The following is a 21,198-nucleotide window of genomic DNA, read 5'->3' as shown; positions in this document are numbered from 1 at the left end:
AACTCATTAAGCTCATGCCAGTAGGGTTTAACAGTTACATTCCAGGGGGTCTTATGTCTGTTAGTTGCTCCTTCTGTTCCAGTGAAATCTTTCCACAGAAATTACCAAACAAATTCTTTATCTAAATTAGCATTCTTAATTTATCACTCTAAGATACTTGCAGTCCTACACTGGGCATTTCAAAACAACTAATATGGAAGTTCACATTGGCCAGTGTGACTCCATCTTGAACTATATAACATAGCTTAAATCTTATGAGCTTCGCACCAGATGAGTAGGAATCATGACACAAAAGAAATCACATCATAACAAGGACTTTTGATATGGTGAGTTCATGGAGAAACACCCTTGAAAACAGATGCTGTGATGAGAGAGAAAAGAGATGTTCCAACTGGCATCCAGTTTATCTCTAATGAGGTCTCCACTCAGCTTGCTATTTTTATATTGAGTGTTTATAAGTTCAATTGCCTGTAGTCAGTCTTCCAGACTCACTTTATTGAGTCCAACGTACATAAAACATAGTAGCATTTACTCTGTGATTTCAAATGTTCTCTAGCTAAATGCTGTCACCTAGATGCACTACTTGCAGTCGGTTGAAAATGTCTTTCTTGAAGGGAGATTCTAATAGTCCACCTCCATGATGTCACACCTATGGCATTTATCCTATATCCTTCAGTTTTCTTGTTCTTCTTGTTGAAGCAAGTCTCTGGACCTCAGTCTGAATGCCTTCTCTCTGAGTAGGCATTCACCAACTCATCAGTGGAGTGACACTTTCCTCAAATCTTGCTTTTTTAACTGCATTGAAACAAATACACAAAACTTTTCTAATACATATTTTTTTAAATTTTAAGCACTTTTCTCTTTGTCAGTACAAGCATGCACTAACAGTAACAAACAGAAGAAGTAACAGAAGTTTTAGGACCATTTAATAATCTCAGAAAGACAATCTATAGTTCTTAATTCTCTATTAAGCTAGAATTTTGTTTTGTTTTTCCATTTCATTCCTTGACAAAGGCACCCTAGCGTAGTCTCACTATATGTCTTCATCACTTGTAGTCCCACCTGTATTGAAAACCTTGGGGTAATTTTCTCTATAAAGGTCCCTGTTCTTAGGTATTGGCCTAAAACTGTATTCTTGTAGACCAATGAGTGTAATTTTCTTTCCGGTGAGTGATGTCACGAATCTACTGACAAGACGGTAATTCCATCCTGCACAGCAATTAACCTCTTGGATTGTTACCCAAATGAGTTATTCTTCCCCTAATCTCTTCAATTTCTAAAATTCTACAGTTTATTTGATTGTTTTCTCCAAAATTGATACCCATTTTTCAAATTCTTTATGAACTATTCCCTCTATCAGTTATCTATAAGCCTTAGCCAACTCTTGTTTTTCAGTCTGAACTCATACACCTCTAGAAAAGACAACTGGATTGTTTCCTGGCCCCTATTTTTTCATTTTTCATGGGGTTGTCTTTTTTTTTTATATCTTTCATGATTTATTAACAAATTGCTTTTTTTCTTAATTGACTTTAATTATGGATTTCTGGGATCCCTTTGATGATCAGAAATAAAAATATTGTATTTTAACTCTGTGTCAGGTTTCAACATGAATTTGCCCTGGGTGTGCTTTTAACTTCAGAACGCAGTGTTTGCTAAGGACCCAGAAATGGCTGTTTACTTGGATATAATATTTGTTTCGGATTTTCTTAGATAAGACTGAATAAAAACTTACTAGGTCTTTAATAAAATATATTGTGTTTTTACTACACTTTCTTGCTCATCACATACATTCTCTCATCCTGTAGTATATGGGTAATGTTCTGAAGTTTGCTGCACTTTCCAAAGGAGTTTGTTTCTTAAAGTGGATTAAAATGGGTACCTTGCAGGTAAAACACCAGCCTAACTGAAATGTTCACAAAACGTGGGTGAGAGGGAATGTTAATGGCTGTTTCTAAATGTTGAAGCTCAGAAATCTTAAGAACAAAGTAATCAATTTATTAGTTTACCAATAGATAAATCACAAAATATTCACTGAGTCTAGCAAAAGTTGGTATTAACAATGGCATGTTGACAGATGAAGCTATGCCAATATGTCTTACATGCTCTGCCAAGGAAGGATCTGGGGCATTTTCAATACGCTATTATGGTAGAGATGTATACAGCTCAATATGAGATTCTCATAATGGAAAACTGATTAGGAAATTCAAAGCTGATCAAACTGAGATGTGATATTACTGCAACAATTATGGCAGCATTCTGGAAGTAAAATACAGACAGAGTGGCCATTTTATTAGGACCAAACCATGAACCTTTCTTCTTAGTATTATTGTAGTATTTTATTAGAGAAATTAATGAAAAGTAGATAAAGAGGATCTTCAGAAGAAATAAAAGAAAGTTAAGGGCTTCCCTGGTGGCGCAGTGGTTGAGAATCTGCCTGCCAATGCAGGGGACACGGGTTCGAGCCCTGGTCTGGGAAGATCCCACATGCTGCGGAGCAACTGGGCCCGTGAGCCACAATTACTGAGCCTGCGCATCTGGAGCATGTGCTCCGCAACAAGAGAGGCCGCGATAGTGAGAGGCCCGCGCACCGCGATGAAGAGTGACCCCCCACTTGCCGCAACTAGAGAAAGCTCTCGCACAGAAACGAAGACCCAACACAGCCATAAATAAACAAATAAATAAATAAAATTAAAAAAAAAAAAAAGAAAGTTAAATGTGAATATCATCAGATTTCAAAATGTGGTAAGTTAGAAAGAGCACAGCCTTTGTTATCAGCAAGGCTTCAGCTTAAATACTGAAAAAGAAGTTATTCACCTCTGGAAATTAAAATTTTCATTTATAAAATATGAATAACTACCAAAGTTATAGAATTGTTGCAAAAATAAAATATTCACTATAGTAACTAGCAGATATTATTAAATTCCCAGTGGCTGAACATCCCAAATAATAAAAATAATAAAATGTCATTACATAACATTCGCTCAATATTATACCAACATAAATATGACAGGAAATCTGTTTATTATATTATAATATTATACTTATTATTAAAATAATATATTATTTGTCACTGTCATTTAGTCTTATTTTGGATATACAGTATAATTGCATAAAAACCTTACACATCCTATTTCAGTCGAAAAATCATTTGGTACAATACTAGCATAATATAAAACTCAGTGGAGAAGGAAGCCTAAATTAGGAGATTTCCTGGTGATTTTTAATTTTCATTTTTAACCTGAAACCTCCTCTGTCTCCTGCCCCTCTCCTGCTGGACAGTTACATCTTAATATACTTGCCAGCCTCCAGTAGGCTGATGGACATGCAGAAGCCCTGAATGCTGAGAGCACTTTAAAAAAGTGAAGTGACTGTATATATGGTAATAGACAAGAGTAGACTCTATAAAGGAATGGAAAGTACATTCTGAATGCTGTTCCTTGGTAAGCTGTTTTCCCAGCATAGCTCTTTAGAGCTCTCTGCTGTGATTCACTTCTCTGTTATGTGACGCTCATGATAAGCAATGAAATGCCTATGAGTCAGCAATACAGAGTATTATTTAAAATGTTATAAAACACTCAGCTGTCTTAGCAGGGATAATGATGTACCAAGGCAGAGTACTAACAAAAAACCAAGAAGGCTCCGTGGCCTTGTAGCTTCATTATCTTGTTATCTGCATGTGCTTGACTCAAAGGTTGAAATACTGACAGAGAAGAGGAAAACTAGTGAGGGAACCAGGTTGCTTCGTTGCTCTCAGCATTAAGGGAAGTCCTAGCATGTCCTTAGAAACCCAGCAAGATAAAAAGCTACAACAAAACTCCTAGAAACTTAATGGTGACTAATCATTTTGTAACGTAATTTATTATTATATAAAGCTGGAGCATGTCAACGATTGCACCCTTAAAATTATATTTCACTTTAAACCCTGCATTTATCAATTTTTATGAGAACAAGTACACATAAAGCCACACAAAATGAAGATTAAAGACCCATCAAGCACCATACATAAATAGTGACTGATATTATCATAATATAAGTGAATTTATCTTTTATTTAAAAAATAGAACTTTATTACCTTTGGACTCATTTTTTGTCAAATGTATTTAAAACTGTAGATGATGAATAATAGTCACCCAATACTACCACCACAGTGGCTGGAAGCAGAAAACAAGAATTGTAAAAATCAAATTAAAATAACTCTTTACTTAATATAACTTTAAACACATAAGCAAGAAGGCAGAGTTAATTAATGTTTTTTAAATGATAGAATTGTCATCATGATTTGTATATCTGGACTAGTGTCATATTAATTTTAAATATTACTTCGGCAGAAACTTGATGTAATTGGAAGAGTGAACTTTAGGATAAAATAACATTCGTAGGAAACATAGCTCCAACTCTCAACACTAAAGGCTTTTTTTTTTCTTTTAAGAAAGCCATCTACTTTTCTCAGCTAGGATTTGTTATTGTATAAAATAGTGAAACTAATTCCTATTTTTTTAGGGCAGTTGTAAATTTTACAAATGTGCATATAATGCTTCGCACATAAGAAATAATAAATGGAAACTTGTAACTTGTTTAAGAGGCGACCTTGACTGTGGCGATGAGGACATGGCTGTATGCATATGTCAAAACTCACCAAATTATACTTTTTAAATATGTAAAATTTATTGTACTTTAAGAAATTTTACACTAATAAAGCTACAAAACATCTATTTATGTGACCTGTGCACATTTCTCACTCTTTTTTGAATAGTAAAACAGAGGAGACAGTTGTTTCTCTTTCCTTTTCTGTCATATAGACATAAAAATGACACTAAAATACTACATATTATTTATTGCTTTTTATTTACAAACACTTTGGGGAAAAAAATTATTATTGACAGGAATTCTATGAGACAGGAAGTCAGATTTTTAAAATGTAAAAATTGAAGATCAGGTAATTTAAACAGTTTATATAATACCTGAGCCTCCATCAAATTTCCAGAAGCTGAATCTTGTCAAAATGCATATTGTACCTCCATAGATTTTTCTGGTAAGTCCGACATTACTAAGTGTTCAACCATAAAAATTTTTAGGACATTTACTGCATTGCATGGAAAACATGGAGAAAATATCTGGTAATTGTATAACAAAAAAAGAATAGCAAGGAATGATATAGCACTTAATTATATGTATGGAACACCGAAGACTGCAAATTTACCTATTCCTTCCTTCTCTCCCTTCCCCCGCTCTTCCTCCATCTCTCCCTCTCTTACTATGTTTCTTTCTTTCTTAAAAAATAAGATAACTTGCATTCTCAAATTTCTTTGTGTCTACCCAGTCTGTTTGCCATAGAGGTATTTTTGACTATTCTTCAAAAATAGTAGAGAACGAGAGAGAGGGAGCGCACACTCCCCCTTATCTGAGGTTTTGCTTTCAGAGATGTCAGCTACCCTTGGTCAACCATGATCTGAACATTTCATATGGAAAATCCCAGAAATAAACAAATTATAAGTTTTAAATCGTGCACCATTCTGGGGAGTGTAAAGACATCTCGCGCAAACCCGGTCCGCCCACCCTGAATATGAATCATTCCTTTGTCCAACGTATCGGTGTGTATGTATAGGGAAAAACAGTATACATAGGGTTTGGTACTATTCAAGGTTTCAGGCATCCACTGAGGGTCTTGGAGCATATTCCCCAAGGATAAGGGCTCGGGGGCGGGGGGGTGGCTAACATATATATGTGTATATACACACACACGTAAATGAGTTTTGCCAATTCATCTTGAATCAAGCAACCATACTGAACTACCTCATATTCTATAAATTTCAGCTATTTTTCTTGAAATTCATTTAGATGTTTTATGCAGAGAATAAGTTAACCTGAAAAGTCATAATTGTGGGCCATCTCTCCAATGTTTGTTATAAAAATTGATGTTTCAACTCATTATTTTATTTAGCTGCATTACATACTATTGCATAGTTGTACAATAATGTATTTAATATTCCATACTGCTGCATATCTAGGTGGTTTTCTAAATTTTTAAACAATAATAAGCTAAAGAAATAAACAGAGTAACTACAACAATGATTATTTCCTTAAAATAAATTCCTGAGAGTAGAACTGTTTAGTGCAAGGCTTTAAAAAATATTTTCATACTTGTAGACTCACAGGCATACCTCATTTTATTGCACTTCTATTTACTGTGTTTTGCAGATAACATCCCTTCATAACAATGCACCAAAAAAGGGATCATTCAGTTGAAAAATGTTAAGGAAACTTTTTTCTTCCTTATCCTGCATATTAAAAAGGGAGTTTTTTCATTTAGGATAGGCAGAAACTAAGCTTACATTCATTCAAGAAAATTAATTGATCATGTGCCATTAACAAGCACTGTTAGAATCAATCTTGGAATTGTGCAGGGCCATGGAAATCTGTCCAAAAGGAATACCAGATATTATCACCTCCCCTCCACACCCCAAATCATGCTGCTAACAAACTTCCATCGTGAAAAAGAGAACTGAGCTGTACAAAAGTGTTTGGCATTAACCTTTGAGCTGTCCACATCTTACTGATACATATGAACGTTCCACAAGTGTCTTCTCCTATTATCTCAGATATTACTTGCATGTACTTTCCATACAAATCAAAGTTCCTACTGAGTAATTCCACCAATATTTCCCCCATAACTTTTTGTGTTCAAGCTTCTATTATCTGGTAGATACATGTTCTTCTTAAGGAATAATGTCTGTACTTATATTGCAGACCAAGATGTATTATTGTAAACTAATATGTTTCCAGAGTTTTGAAAGCAACACTTAACTACTTTGTGTTGTACCTTACAACAGAAACAATTTGAACTAGAGGGCAAACTATCCCTGCTGCATGATGACTGCCAAGATACTTGATGGATGCACCCAGCATTTATCAATACTTACTCTAATATGATCTTTCTTTCTCTATAAAACTTCCAAATTTCTCTGCATTCAAATAAATAATAAGTGGAACACATTTTTATGCAGACCTTGTTCATAGTAGAATATTCTTGGATTCCATTCATTTTATTGCTTTATTACTTCTCAATTTTAAAGTCAACATGATTCCATAACTAAATGTAACTAAATATTCCATAATTCCATAAGTCTATAAACAAATCTAAATGTAAAAATAGTGTCAAATTATTTGTTTATCTGATTATCTGTCATTGTTTATATATCTCTATTTAATTATCTTCATTAAACTGAGTTAAAAGCTCAGTGTTGTTTTATGGGGATTTTTGGTTAATTAAATTATTTCCCTGACGAACTGTCTATAATTAGTAGTCTTACATTACAAATTTAATTAAAATACTTCAGTTCAAAAAATACTTTAGTGTTTATTATCTTTTTACCACTGTGTTTACTACTAGAAATATAAAAGTAAACACATCTCAGATCCTTCATTGAGTAAGGCATAGATTAGCTCAAGAAATATATGCAAGACAATAACATTCTATGAAAGTTTATAATAAAGACAAGTGAATAATGCACAAAATAAATAAACAGTTGAAAATAGTTAATATTATTTCTGCTGTTTTTCAACTGAACTCATGCCATTTAAAAATTAATATGGTTTCCAACTGGAAAATAATCATTTTCCAATTGATCTATAATTATTTTCTAATTTAAGTTTATAAATCACAACTGGCATTATTACTATGGAACATGAGTTCATATTACATGAAAACAATACAGAAAACACTAATTTATATAATGTTATTGATAAATGAAAATTTTACTGAATATTGTAAGAACATTAACCAGCAAAGTTTTAAATCTAAACTTTGCACATTAAAGCTGCATTTCAGGTGTGGAGACATTCAGTGCAGAAAAACAAACAAGTGACTACACCTTTTGGCTCAGATATTAGAAACAATTTGAAAACTAAATCAGTTTTGTCATAAAACTATATTTTCTTCTCATGTTTTCAATTTTCTATAATGTCAGTCTGATTAAAAGGCATTTATCTTGTATCTGAACTATTGAAGATGTTTCATTCAGAGATCAATGTTAGAGTATAATTTGACATATTTTTTCTCTATTCAAACATATAAGGGGTCTTCATAAAGATAAGCAAATGGAGAGGAGTTTGCATGCCCCCAATGATAAAGGATTTTTCTCTTGAAATGACATCATTATTCCCTCAAATGCAAGGATTACTTTGCTGATATGAAAAAAGTGTTCATGCAAATCATTTGATTGAGACTTGAACAGTAAAGTTTTAGTTCTATACCCTGAAATGAAACTAACATAACAAGCATAGATATGGTATTTTCAGAATTTTTCTTTGATAGGTATAATATAAAATAAACTTGTAGGAATACTCAAAAGACGATACTACTAAGACATTATTTAATGCATATGAAACACTTTTTAAACACCTAGAGAAAAGTAAGTACTTACTAAATGTCAAGAGTATTACTATTATTATATCAATGAAATAAAAACACATGAATATAGACCATTTTCTCAAGATTTTGCAAACATTCTAAGGAAGTAAAAAACAGAAATAAGTACAGTGATTTCTGACTTTTATATAATCATTGACACAAAGTGATGTACTGGTACTACTATGCCTATTAGTAAAATATTAGAATACTTACACACACATTTATAAATAGCTACTGCTCTGAGCCCCAGCTGCCACAGTTTGGCCTGCCCCTGGAGGTCCCCATGATTTACCAATGATGGGATTTATTCCTTACGAAGAGTTCTTCAACTCCACTACCAAGACCAGAGTCCTTTCTGATTGTTGGATGCCTATTTTATACCAGAAGTTGTTAAACATTTTGGGTTTTACTCCTGAATTTACAATATACCAGTATGACAAAGTGGAAAGTATATCAGAGCACATGCTTTTGGATCTTTATTCTACTTTTAAAGTGAACAAAATTAGAGCCTTATTTTCCTCATCTATAACAATGACCGTAATTTCATATATCATTCAAATTTTGAAGATAAAATATATTTTGTATAAAATTATCTAGAAAATTGATCCTAAACAAAAAATGGATTCTGTCTGAAAGTTTTTAATATTTTTTCTTATATCCTTTTTATCTCAATTTATATGAAACACTTTCCAGACTCCCGGGTGAGTCATGTAAAGCAGTTCTCAAAAATCAATTTATTTATTCCCAAATGTTTAGTTTCTTTTGTCCAAGCACTTATCTGGCAATAGAGAGGCATGATGTAACAAAACAAAACAATACCCCCAAAAAAGTTCCACTATCATGAACCTTACAGTTTCACGGGAAAAGAGATCAAAAAGAGGTAAATAAATTAATAAGAAAATGTTAATGAAAAGAGCTATGGTGATAAAACTGATGCTTCTGCATCATAATAGTGCGTTGTCTTATTACTCTCACAATATAGTCTTTATCATGATAGTAGTCACAACTCTTTTCTGCACCCAAATTTGAATTATTTCAAGCTAATGAAATGTGATATTTGAATATGAAGCATTTAATCAATTGCTGTTTCATTAATAGGACAAAGGAGAAAAGCAGTAAGATTTGAACTGGTCAAAAGATGAGTCCAGGAGGAGATACAACTTCAGAGATATTCAGCATATTGGCTCTTCTTCCTGCAGAAAGAGAAGGAGTGTAGAAGACGGATGGCATAATGAAATCTCATCCAATTGTCCAAATTCTACTCAAAGAAGAAAGATCTCTTCCATAGTATGCAGAGACCAAAATCATTTGTGGGGAGGTGGATATATGTCTTGGGCTAACTACAGAATAATTTTTAAAAGTTTGCTTTATGTGACAGTGGATCCCAAAGGTGGAGCTTGAATCTGTTGACCTCTGTCTATGTCAGCGAATGTAACCAAGTTAGCCTTTGCTGTACTCAGCTGCCCTTTAATTCAGTTGCCTGCCCTGATTGTTTCTAATCACATTTTAAGTATATCTCAACTTGTTTTTTCCTTGAGCATGCCCCATTATATGGCCCAGTAGGTGGGCTTCTTTCTCTATCAAAATTTAACAACCCAGAATAAAGATAGGGCTGTCCTGAAATTAAGTGCTCAATTTAAGGAAAGTTTTTGCCGCTTTTAAATTTGTAAATGGTACTGGCTCACAAAGGAAAAGGACACTTAATTCCTTCAGGTCCTTTAAACTGTTCTGTATAAATTTCATTAAGGTCCATGGCACTTTTTAGTCACTGAATTAGAAAGTATCCATGGAAATTGTGGGGATCCATGAGAAACAGATTATTTTATTATTTTCTTCAGTAGATAAAGGATGTCATTGTGATTTACATGTTTTAAATTCAACGTCATCATCACAGAATTTCAGAAAAAAACCTTTCTGTTTTATATATGCATAGGTAGATATACATATAAACAGATATATTTACATGTATGTAATATTAAAACCACTGTAAGATTTTTGTCTGTGTATATAAATATATATATATTTGAGTAAGCATGTCTCTCTATAAATACATACATATATGCACATGTGTATTTTTTGTCTGTTTATATATATACATATATATTCTATTTTCATATATATCATATTTGTAGATATGTATATATGTCTCTTTTTATATTTTTATTTTGTATAATATTCATAAGCCTTGAAACATGCTATTATCGATGACAAGTTCCTACAGACTGTAAGAAGTACTCACTCTGTCTTATGTAGAAGCAAATATACAACAATTACAATATGTATCTAATATCCCAAGGTATTTCTCAGTTGTATTGACCAACACCATATATTTTTTTCACTAGGGACTTTGAAGATCTAAGTATAAATTTGATTTTTATCTACTGTCAGTGGAATTTTGAATAAAATCATAAAGCAATTTACCAAACACACTTACAAATGTTGACTATTTCTGGAAAAATAACAATATCTAAAAATTATCAGAAGGATGGATTTCAAAAGACATGCTCTTGAAATCAGTAAAACTCAAGTTGTCAAATCCTTCTTCCTCAATATAAAGCTAATGGCTTCTAGTTTTTAAAAATCAACATTTATTTGGATGAAAGATACATGGTTCTAGAGAATCCAAATATTCCCAAAATTCTTAAACCAGTCAAAGGTACAGTTAAGACACACTAAACTTGAAGACTGGAAGAAAACTGGGGAAAATAGAACACATTTTAAAATTGACACTTACATTGAATAATATTTCTTCTAATTAAAATATTCCAGCAATCTTTGGATAAAAGTTATCAAATCATGTAGAAGTAGCATTTTGTTTTTTTAAATGACAATATAATATCTGCTTAAAATTGATATTTCATAAACAATTTAAATTCTTATTTAAATTGAATTATTCAGTGCTCATTATGAAGAAAATAAATTGTAGCAAACGTACTTATTTACATTTAATTTTCTTGATGTTGACATGTAATATTAAATCAGAATTGATTAGAATACCATCAATAATATGCATTTTCTATGAATAAGCAACATAATATAAAAAGTAGGAATTGTAAAATTGGACATTGTCAGAGGAAGGCTGTGAATTTCCCTACACTGTGTCTAAATTAAAGTATATTAATTTGAGAGGTGGGGTCAGGTCCAGAGCTTTCTTTGCTCCAATTCATTTTTGGCTCTGTGACACTAAAATAGATTAGTAAATATTGATCTAGGCTTCTGTCCAGTTATCATTACCAAAAAGTGTTCCATGGAATACTAGTTTGTGGATATATTCCCATTCTGCCCTCCTTCAAATAAAGACTCTTGTCAAGTAAATTTGAGATATCATATGTACTATGCTTTCATATTAAATATTTACTTTGCAGCAACTTGCAAAAATACAAACCTTGCTACACACTTCAGTAGGGAAATTAAGAATTGATTCTAGAAATATAATTTGGCATCAGATCTAGAATGCTTGAATGACTAGATAAAGAGGTTCAATTTTTTTTTTAATTTATTTATTTATTATTATTTATTATGTTTATTTTTGGCTGTGTTGGGTCTTCGTTTCTGTGCGAGGGCCCTCTCCAGTTGCGGCGAGTGGGGGCCACTCTTCATCGCGGTGTGCGGGCCTCTCACTATCGTGGCCTCTCTTGTTGAGGAGCAGAGGCTCCAGACGCTCAGGCTCAGTAGTTGTGGCTCACGGGTCCAGTTGCTCCGCGGCATGTGGGATCTTCCCAGACCAGGGCTCGAACCCGTGTCCCCTGCATTGGCAGGCAGATTCTCAACCACTGCGCCACCAGGGAAGCCCAAGAGGTTCAATTTAACTATGTGGGCAAAAGTGTACCATTTAAAGAGAGAGGAGTGATGAAAGTGATGTTTCCACCATCAGTTTGCAAAAGAACTGCTAAGGAAGAGACTTGCTCTAGAGAGAGCCCAGGTTACTGTAACAACTGAAGTCCTTTCTTTATTAATTTGATCACATCCAGATTTTATCATAAATATTTAACATGGTATCTCCTCATTGGTGAGGTTTTAAGTTGGTCAGTACATTATAAGCTATCACATTCTATTCTTTCAAAGTTCTCTGACTCTCTCATTCTCCTGCATTTCACTCTCACACTCACACACACTGCTGCACTGCTCCAACTGCCTTAGTTGCAATTTATCCCATGCCATGAATGAAATGCCTATACCTCAATTTCATTTCTGGCCCCAGTTTTCCAATTTTGAGATCATTTCCTCTTCTTATTGACTTGAGTAGACAGAAGAATTTATTAGGATCAATTTTATCTATTGCTTTTAGAATTCTATAACTTCAATTAGGTCATGAAAGGTTATTGATTCTTTATTAAAATGAATAAGCCCAATTTCCTCAAACTTTTCTCTCAAATAACATCTTTGATTCTGATACACTGTGTGTTCTGTTCCCTCAAGGGTAATTATGCCATTGAGTAGCTATATTCCAAACAGTATTTCACAACATGTTCCAGCCATGTCCAGAATCACAAAACGATTGCTCTTGTTTAAGTGGAATTGCTCTAATAGAATATCTGCTATCTTTTTATCCATACATTAGGCTTTGGGTTCATGGGTATTATTGTAACTATAAAATAATTTTCCTCTGTCAAGGTTATTAACTTACGGCCCGTTTAGCTGAAATTAGCAGATTTATTTCTCTAGTCTTTCTGGATTATAACTGTCTTTCCCTGAATAGTGTACCAATTTACTTCTTATCTGACAAAAAATTTTTACATGCTTTGTTGCATTCTCATTATTCAAGATAAATTGCAAGTATGCCATTTTTAAAATCCTGCAATTTTTGTAAGTTTATCATAGATATTTTAATTGTAATAATAGCTTAAATGTAAAACATGAAATAGAATTATAAATGATTAATTCTATGAAAATATTTCTAATGTAAAATAACATTAGAGGTTTTTTTGCTCCAGTTTTAGGCAAATGCCCTTAAACATCCAAACTCAATTGTTTTACAAATTAAGAAAGTATGAACTAGTAATGATATAGCACTAAGTAGGGAAACACATACTATGTGTTCAATATTTGTGTCAAATAATTCTCATAATTTTGCCACAAATCCCCCTCTGTATCCTCCTCCCATGTAAACTCAGCTTTCAATAACCATGAAACCATATAATATTGACAGCTAAAAGATACAAGGGTAAGAAGAGGTGTTTTAAAAGAAGTCCTGAAGTCTTTTATTTTGTATTTAATATATTTATTTATTTACTTTTTAGACATCGATATTGGAGTATAATTAATTTACAATGGTGTGTTAGTTTATGCTGTGTAACAAAGTGAATCAGCTATACATATACATATATCCCCATATCTCCTCCCTCTTACGTCTCACTCCCACACTCCCTGTCCCACCCCTGTAGGTGGTCACAAAGCACTGAGCTGATCTCCCTGTGCTATGCGGCTGCTTCCCACTAGCTGTCTATTTTACATTTGGTAGTGTATATATCTCCATGCCACTCTCTCACTTCGTCCCAGCTTACCCTTCCTCCTCCCCATTTCCTCAAGTCCATTCTCTACGTCTGTATCTCTATTCCTGTCCTGTCCCTAGGTTCTTCAGAATCATTTATTTTTTTTAGATTCCAAATATATGTGTTAGCATACAGTATTTGTTTTTCTCTTCCTGACTTACTTCACTCTGTATGACAGTCTCTAGGTCCATCCACCTCACTACAAATAACTCAGTTTCATTTCTTTTTATGGCTGAGTAACATTCCATCGTATATATGTGCCACATCTTCTTTATCCATTAATCTGTCGATAGACACTTATGTTCCTTCCATGTCCTGGCAATTGTAAATAGTGCTGCAATGAACATTGTGGTACATGTACCTTTTTGAATTACGGTTTTCTCAGGGTATATGCCCAGTAGTGCGATTGCTTGGTCGTAAGGTAGTTCTATTTTTAGTTTTTTAAAGAACATCCATTCTATTCTCCATAGTGGTTGTATCAACTTACATTCCTACCAACAGTGTAAGAGGTTTCCCTTTTCTCCACACCCTCTCCAGCATTTATTGTTTGTAGATTTTTTGATGATGGCCATTCTGATGATGACAGTAAGGCGATACTTCATTGTAGTTTTGAGTTGCATTTCTCTAATGGTTAGTGAAATTGAGCGTTCTTTCATGTGTTTGTTGGAATCTGTATATCTTCTTTGGAGAAATGTCTGTTTAGGTCTTCTGCCCATTTTTGGATTGGGTTGTTTGTTCTTTTGATATTCAGCTGCATGAGCTGTTTGTATATTTTGGAGATTAATCCTTTGTCAGTTGCTTCATTTGCAAATATTTTATCCCATTTGGAGGTTTGTCTTTTCATCCTGCTTATGGTTTCCTTTGCTGTGACAAAAGCTTTTAAGTTTCATTAGGTCCCATTTGTTTATTTTTGTTTTTATTTCTATTTCTCTAGGAGGTGGGTCTAAAAGGATCTTGCTGTGATTTTTGTCATAGAGTGTTCTGCCTATGTTTCCCTCTAAGAGTTTTACAGTGTCAGGCTTTACATTTAGGTCTTTAATCCATTTTGAGTTGATTTTTGTGTATGTGTTTGGTATGGTGTTAGGAAGTGTTCTAATTTCATTCTTTTACATGTAGCTGTCCAGTTTACCCAGCACCACTTACTGATGAAGCTATCTTTCTCCATTGTATATTTTGAACTCCTTTATCAAAGATAAGGTGACCATAGGTGTGTGGGTTTATCTCTAGGCTTTCTATCCTGTTCCACTGATCTATATTTCTGTTTTTGTGCCAGTACCATACTGTCTTGATGACTGTAGCTTTGCAGTACAGTCTGAAGTCAGGGAGCCTGATTCTTGCAGCTCCGTTTTTCTATCTCAAGATTGCTATTGCTATTTGGGGTCTTTTGTTTTTCCATACTACTTGTGAAAATTTTTTTTCTAGTTCTGTGAAAAATGCCATTGGTAGTTTGACAGGGACTGCAATCAATCTGTAGATTGCTTTGGGTAGTATAGTCATTTTCACAATATTGATTTTTCCAATGGTATCTCTCCATCTGTTTGTATCATCTTTAATTTCTTTCATCAGTGTCTTAAAGTTTTCTGCATACAGGTCCTTAAGTAGGTTTATTCCTAGGTATTTTATTCTTTTTGTTGCAATGGTAAAAGGGAGTGATTTCCTTAATTTGTCTTTTGGATTATTGGTCATTAGTGTATAGGAATGCAAGAGATTTTGTATTAATTTTGTATCCTGCAGTTTACCAAATTCATTGATTAGCTCTAGTAGTTTTCTGGTCGCATCTTTAGGATTCTCTATGTATAGTATCATGTCATCTGCAAACAGTGACAGTTTTACTTCTTCTTTTCTGATTTGGATTCCTTTCACTTCTTTTTCTTCTCTGATTGCTGTGGCTAAAACTTCCAAAAATATGTTGAATAATATTGGTGAGAGTGGGCAAAGTTGTCTTGTTCCTGATCTTAGTGGAAATGGTTTCAGCATTTCACCATTGAGAACGATGTTGTCTGTAGGTTTGCCATATATGGCCTTTATTATGTTGAGGTAAGTTCCCTGTATGCCTACTTTCTTCAGGGTTTTTATCATAAATAGGTGCTGCATTTTGTTGAAAGCTTTTTCTGCATCTATTGAGATGATCATATGGTTTTTCTCCTTCAATTTGTTAATATAGTTTATCACATTGATTGATTTGTGTATATTGAAGATTCCTTGCATTCCTGGGATAAACCCCACTTGATCATGGTGCATGATCCTTTTAATGTGCTGATGGATTCTGTTTACTAGCATTCTGTTTAGGATTTTTGCATCTATGTTCATCAGTGATACTGGCTTGTAGTTTTTTTTTTTGTGACATCTTTGTCTGGTTTTGGTATCAGGGTGATTATGGCCTCGTAGAATGAGTTTGAGAGTCTTCCTCCCTTTGCTATATTTTGGAATTGTTTGAGAAAGATAGGTGTTAGCTCTTCTCTAAATGTTTGATAGAATTCCCCTTTGAAGCCATCTGGTCATGGTCTCTTGTTTGTTGGAAGATATTTAATCACAGTTTCAATTTCAATGCTTGTGATTGGTCTGTTTATATTTTCTATTTCTTCCTGGTTCAGTCTTGGAAGGTTGTGCTTTTCTAAGAATTTGTCCATTTCTTCCAGGGTGTCCATTTTATTGGCATATCGTTGCTTGTTGTAATCTCTCATGATCCTTTGTATTTCTGCAGTGTCAGTTATTACTTCTCCTTTTTCATTTCTAATTCTATTGATTTGAGTCTTTTCCCTCTTTTTCTTGATGAGCCTGGCTAATGGTTTATCCATTTGGTTTATCTTCTCAAAAAAACAGCTTTTAGTTTTATTGATCTTTGCTATCATTTCCTTCATTTCTTTTTCATTTATTTCTGATCTGATCTTTATGATTTCTTTCCCTCTGTTAACTTTGGGGTTTATTTTGTTTTTCTTTCTCTAATTGCTTTCTGTGAAAGGTTAGGTTGCTTATTAGAGATGTTTCTTTTTTTTTGAGGTAGGATTGTATTGTTATAAACTTCCGTCTTAGAACTGCTTTTGCTACATCCCATAGGTTTTAGGTCATCATGTTTTCACTGTCATTTTTTTCTAGGTATTTTTTTGATTTCCTCTTTGATTTCTTCAGTTATCTCTTGGTTATTTATTAGTGTATTGCTAAGCCTTCATGTGTTTGTATTTTTTACAGACTTCTTCCTGTAATTGATATCTAGTCACATAGCGTTGTGGTCCAAAAAGATACTTGATATGATTTCAATTTTCTTAAATTTACCAAGTCTCGATTTGTGAGCCAAGATATGATCTATCCTGGAGAATGTTCCATGAGCACTTGAGAAGAATGTGTATTCTGTTGTTTTTGGGTAGAATGTCCTATAAATATCAATTAAGTCCATCTTGTTTAATGCATCATTTAAAGCTTGTGTTTTCTTATTTATTTTCATTTTGGATGATCTGTCCATTGGTGAAAGTGGGGTGTTAAAGTCCCCTGCTATGACTGTGTTACTGTCGATTTCCCCTTTTATGGCTGTTAGTATTTGCCTTATGTGTTGAGGTGCTCCTATGTTGGGTGCATAAATATTTAAAATTGTTATATCTTCTTCTTGGATTGATCCCTTCATCATTATGTAGTGTCCTTCTTTGTCTCTTGTAATAGTCTTTATTTCAAAGTCTATTTTGTTTGATATGAGAATTGCTACTCCAGCTTTCTTTTGATTTCCATCTGCATGGACTATCTTTATCCATTCCCTCACTTTCAGTCTGTATGTGTCCCTAGGTCTGAAGTGGGTCTCTTGTAGACAGCATATATACAGATCTTGTTTTTGTATCCATTAATCCAGTCTATGTCTTTTGGTTGGAGCATTTAATCCATTCACATTTAAGGTAATTATTGATATGTATATTCCTATTATCATTTTCTTAATTGTTTTGGGTGTGTTATTGTAGGTCTTTTCCTTCTCTTGTGTTTTCTGCCTAGAGAGGTTCCTTTAGCATTTGTTGTAAAGCTGGATCATGGTGCTGAATTCTATTAACTTTTGCTTGTCTGTAAGGGTTTTAATTTCTCTATCAAATCTGAATGAGATTCTTGCTGGGTAGAGTAATCTTGGTTGTAGATTTTTCCCTTTTATCACTTTAAATATGTTCTGCCACTCTCTTCTGGCTTGCAGAGTTTCTGCTGAAAGATCAGCTGTTAACCTTATGGGGATTCCCTTGTATGTTATTTTTTTGTTTTTCCCTCACTGCTTTTAATATTTTTTCTTTGTATTTAATTTTTGATAGTTTCATTAATATTTGTGTTGGCATGTTTCTCCTTGGATTTATCCTGTATGGGGCTCTCTGTGCTTCCTGGACTTGATTGACTATTTCCTTTCCCATATTAGGGGAGTTTTCAACTATAATCTCTTCATATATTTTCTCAGTTCCTTTCTTTTTCTCTGCTTCTTGGACCCCTATAATTAGAATGTTTGTACATTTAATGTTGTCCCAGAGGTCTCTGAGATTGTCCTCAAATCTTTTCATTCTTTTTCCTTTATTCTGCTCTATGGTAGTTATTTCCACTATTTTATCTTCCAGGTCACTTATCTGTTCTTCTGCCTCAGTTATTCTGCTATTGATTCCTTCTAGAGAATTTTTTATTTCATTTGTTGTGTTGTTCATCATTGTTTGTTTGCTCTTTAGTTCTTCTAGGTCCTTGTGAAACATTTCTTGTGGAAACATTTTCTCCATTCTATTTCCAAGATTTTGGATCATCTTTACTATAATTACTCTGAATTCTTTTTAAGGTAGACTGCGTATTTCCTCTTCATTTGTTTTTTCTGGAGGGTTTTTACCTTGGTCCTTCATCTGCTATGTATTTCTGAGTCTTCTCATTTTGCTTATCTTACTGTGTCTGCAGTCTCTTTTTTGCAGGCTGCTGGTTTGTAGTTCCCATTGTTTTTCTGTCTGCTCCCAATGGGTAAGGCTGGTTCAGTGGGTTGTGTAGGCTTCCTGCTGGTGGGAACTGGTGACTGTGTTTGGTGGATGAGGCTGGATATTGTCTTTCCGGTGGGCAGGACCACATCCAGTGGTGTGTTTTGGGCCGTCTGTTCACTTAGTATGAGGAAGTCTCTCTGCTAATGGGTGGGGTTGTTTTCCTGTCTTGCTAGTTTTTTGGCATGGGGAGTTCAGCACTGGAGCTTACTGGTAATTGAGTGGAGCTGGGTCTTAGTGTTGAGACGGAGATCTCTGGAAGAGCTCTAGTCGATTGATATTACATGGGGTCAAGAGGTCTCTGGTGGTCCAATGTCCTGAACTCGGCTCTCCTACCTCAGAGGCTCAGGCCTGACCCCCGGCCGAAGCACCAAAACCCTGTCAGCCACACCACTCAGAAGAAAAGACAGAAAAAGAAAGAAAGAAAGGAAGAAAAAATAAAGTTATTAAAAATAATTGTAAAAAATTAAAAAGTAATTAAATAAAGAAAAAAATAAGAGAGCAACCAAACCAAAAAAAAAAAAAAAATCCACCAATGATAACAAGCACTAAAATGTACACTAAAAAATAAATAAATAAAAGGACAGACAGAAACCTAAGGCTAATAGCAAAAGCAAAGCTATACATACAAAATCACACAAAGAAGCATACACATACACACTCACAAAAAGAGAAAAAGGAAAAAAATATATATATATAAAAAAAAGGGAAGAGAGCAACCAAATCTATAACCAAATCTACCAATGACAATAAGCTCTAAATACTAAACTAAGATAAACATAAAACCAGAAACAAATTAGATGCAGAAAGAAAACTCCATGTCTACAGTTGCTCCCAAAGTCCACCACCTCAATTTTGGGATGACTCGTTGTCTACTCAGGAATTTCAGAGATGCAGGGCACATCATGTTGATTGTGAAGATTTAATCCACTACTCCTGAGGCTGCTGGGAGAGATTTCCCTTTCTCTTCTTTGTTCGCACAGCTCCTGGGGTTCAGGTTTGGATTTTACCCCACATCTGCATGTAGGTAGCCTGAGGGCTTCTGTTCCCCACCTAGATAGGAAAAGTTTAAAGTAGCAGCTGTTTAGGGGTCTCTGGCTCACTCAGTCTGGGGGGAGGGAGGGGTACAGAATACGGGGTGAGCCTGCGTTGGCAGAGGCCGGCATGACATTGCAACAGCCTGAGGCACCCCATGTGTTCTCCAGGGGAAGTTGTCACTGGTTCATGGGACCCTGGCAGTGGCAGGCTGCACAGTCTCCTGGGATGGGTGGTTTGGATAGTGACCTGTGCTTGCACACAGGCTTCTTGGTGGCTGCAGCAGCAGCCTTAGCATTTCATGCCCATCTCTGGCAACCATGCTGATAGCTGCAGCTCACACCCATCTCTGGAGCTCATTTAGGTGCTGGTCTCAATCCCCTCTCCTTCTGTACCCTGAAACAATGGTCTCTTGCCTCTTAGGCAGTTCCAGACTTTTCCCCAGACTCCCTCCTGGCTAACTGTGGTGCACTAGCCCCCTTCAGGCTGTGTTCATGCAGCCAGCCCCAGTCCTTTCCCTGGGATCTTATCTCCAAAACCCAAGCCTCAGCTCCCAGTCCACACCTGTCCTGAATGGTGAGCAGACAGGCCTCTCAGGCTGGTGAGTGCTGGTCACTACTGATCTTCTGTGTTGGAATCTCTCTGCTTTGCCCTCTGCACCCCTGTTGCTGAGCTCTCCTCCATGGCTCCGAAGCTTCCCACCCTGCCCATCCCCTGTCTCCACCAGTGAAGGGGCTTCCTAGTGTGTGGAAACCTTTCCTCCTTCACAGTTCCCTCCCAGAGGGGCAGGTCCCGTCCCTATTCTTTTGTCTATGTTTTTCCTTTATTCTTTTGCCCTACACAGGTACGTGGGGAGTTTCTTGCCTTTCAGGAAGTCTGAGGTCTTCTGCCAGTGTCCAGTAGGTGTTTTGTAGGAGTTGTTCCACATGTAGATGTATTTTTGATGTATTTGTGGGGAGGAAGGTGATCTGCACATCTTACTCCTCTGCCATCTTGAAAGTGCCTCAGTCCTAAAGTTTTACTTTAACTGCTTTACATCTTTATTGAGGTCCATCCACATTCTGCTAGAGCCTCATTTTAAATGTACTTGGGGAAATTTCTGAGATTTGGTAAAGTTTCTTAGTGAATATATTAGTAAAAAAGTTGTTCAAGTTCAGATTTCAGATAACCTTTGACTTTTCTTAATAAAATTTAGCTATTTCTCAAAACAAACTTTAAGGAATTTTTTAACACCACAGGCCAGTTTTAAGAATAAGTAGGTCAGTTATTTCCAGCGGACTAAGAAGCTGTTTTG

General features: G+C 34.9%; 1 long non-coding RNA gene across 1 annotated transcript; it reads left to right on the top strand.

The window, feature by feature from the left end:
• The first annotated feature begins 2,389 nt into the window (after positions 1 to 2,389).
• On the top strand, positions 2,390 to 19,529 carry LOC309627418. Its single transcript, XR_014243737.1, has 2 exons — positions 2,390 to 11,887; positions 12,209 to 19,529. It is a non-coding gene; the product is annotated as an uncharacterized lncRNA (long non-coding RNA).
• Positions 19,530 to 21,198: the final 1,669 nt, after the last annotated feature.

This window comes from Balaenoptera borealis (genome assembly GCF_965194805.1).
Source record: "Balaenoptera borealis genome assembly, chromosome: 4".
NCBI lineage: Eukaryota > Metazoa > Chordata > Mammalia > Artiodactyla > Balaenopteridae > Balaenoptera > Balaenoptera borealis.
This window is presented reverse-complemented; position numbering and strand designations above follow the sequence as displayed.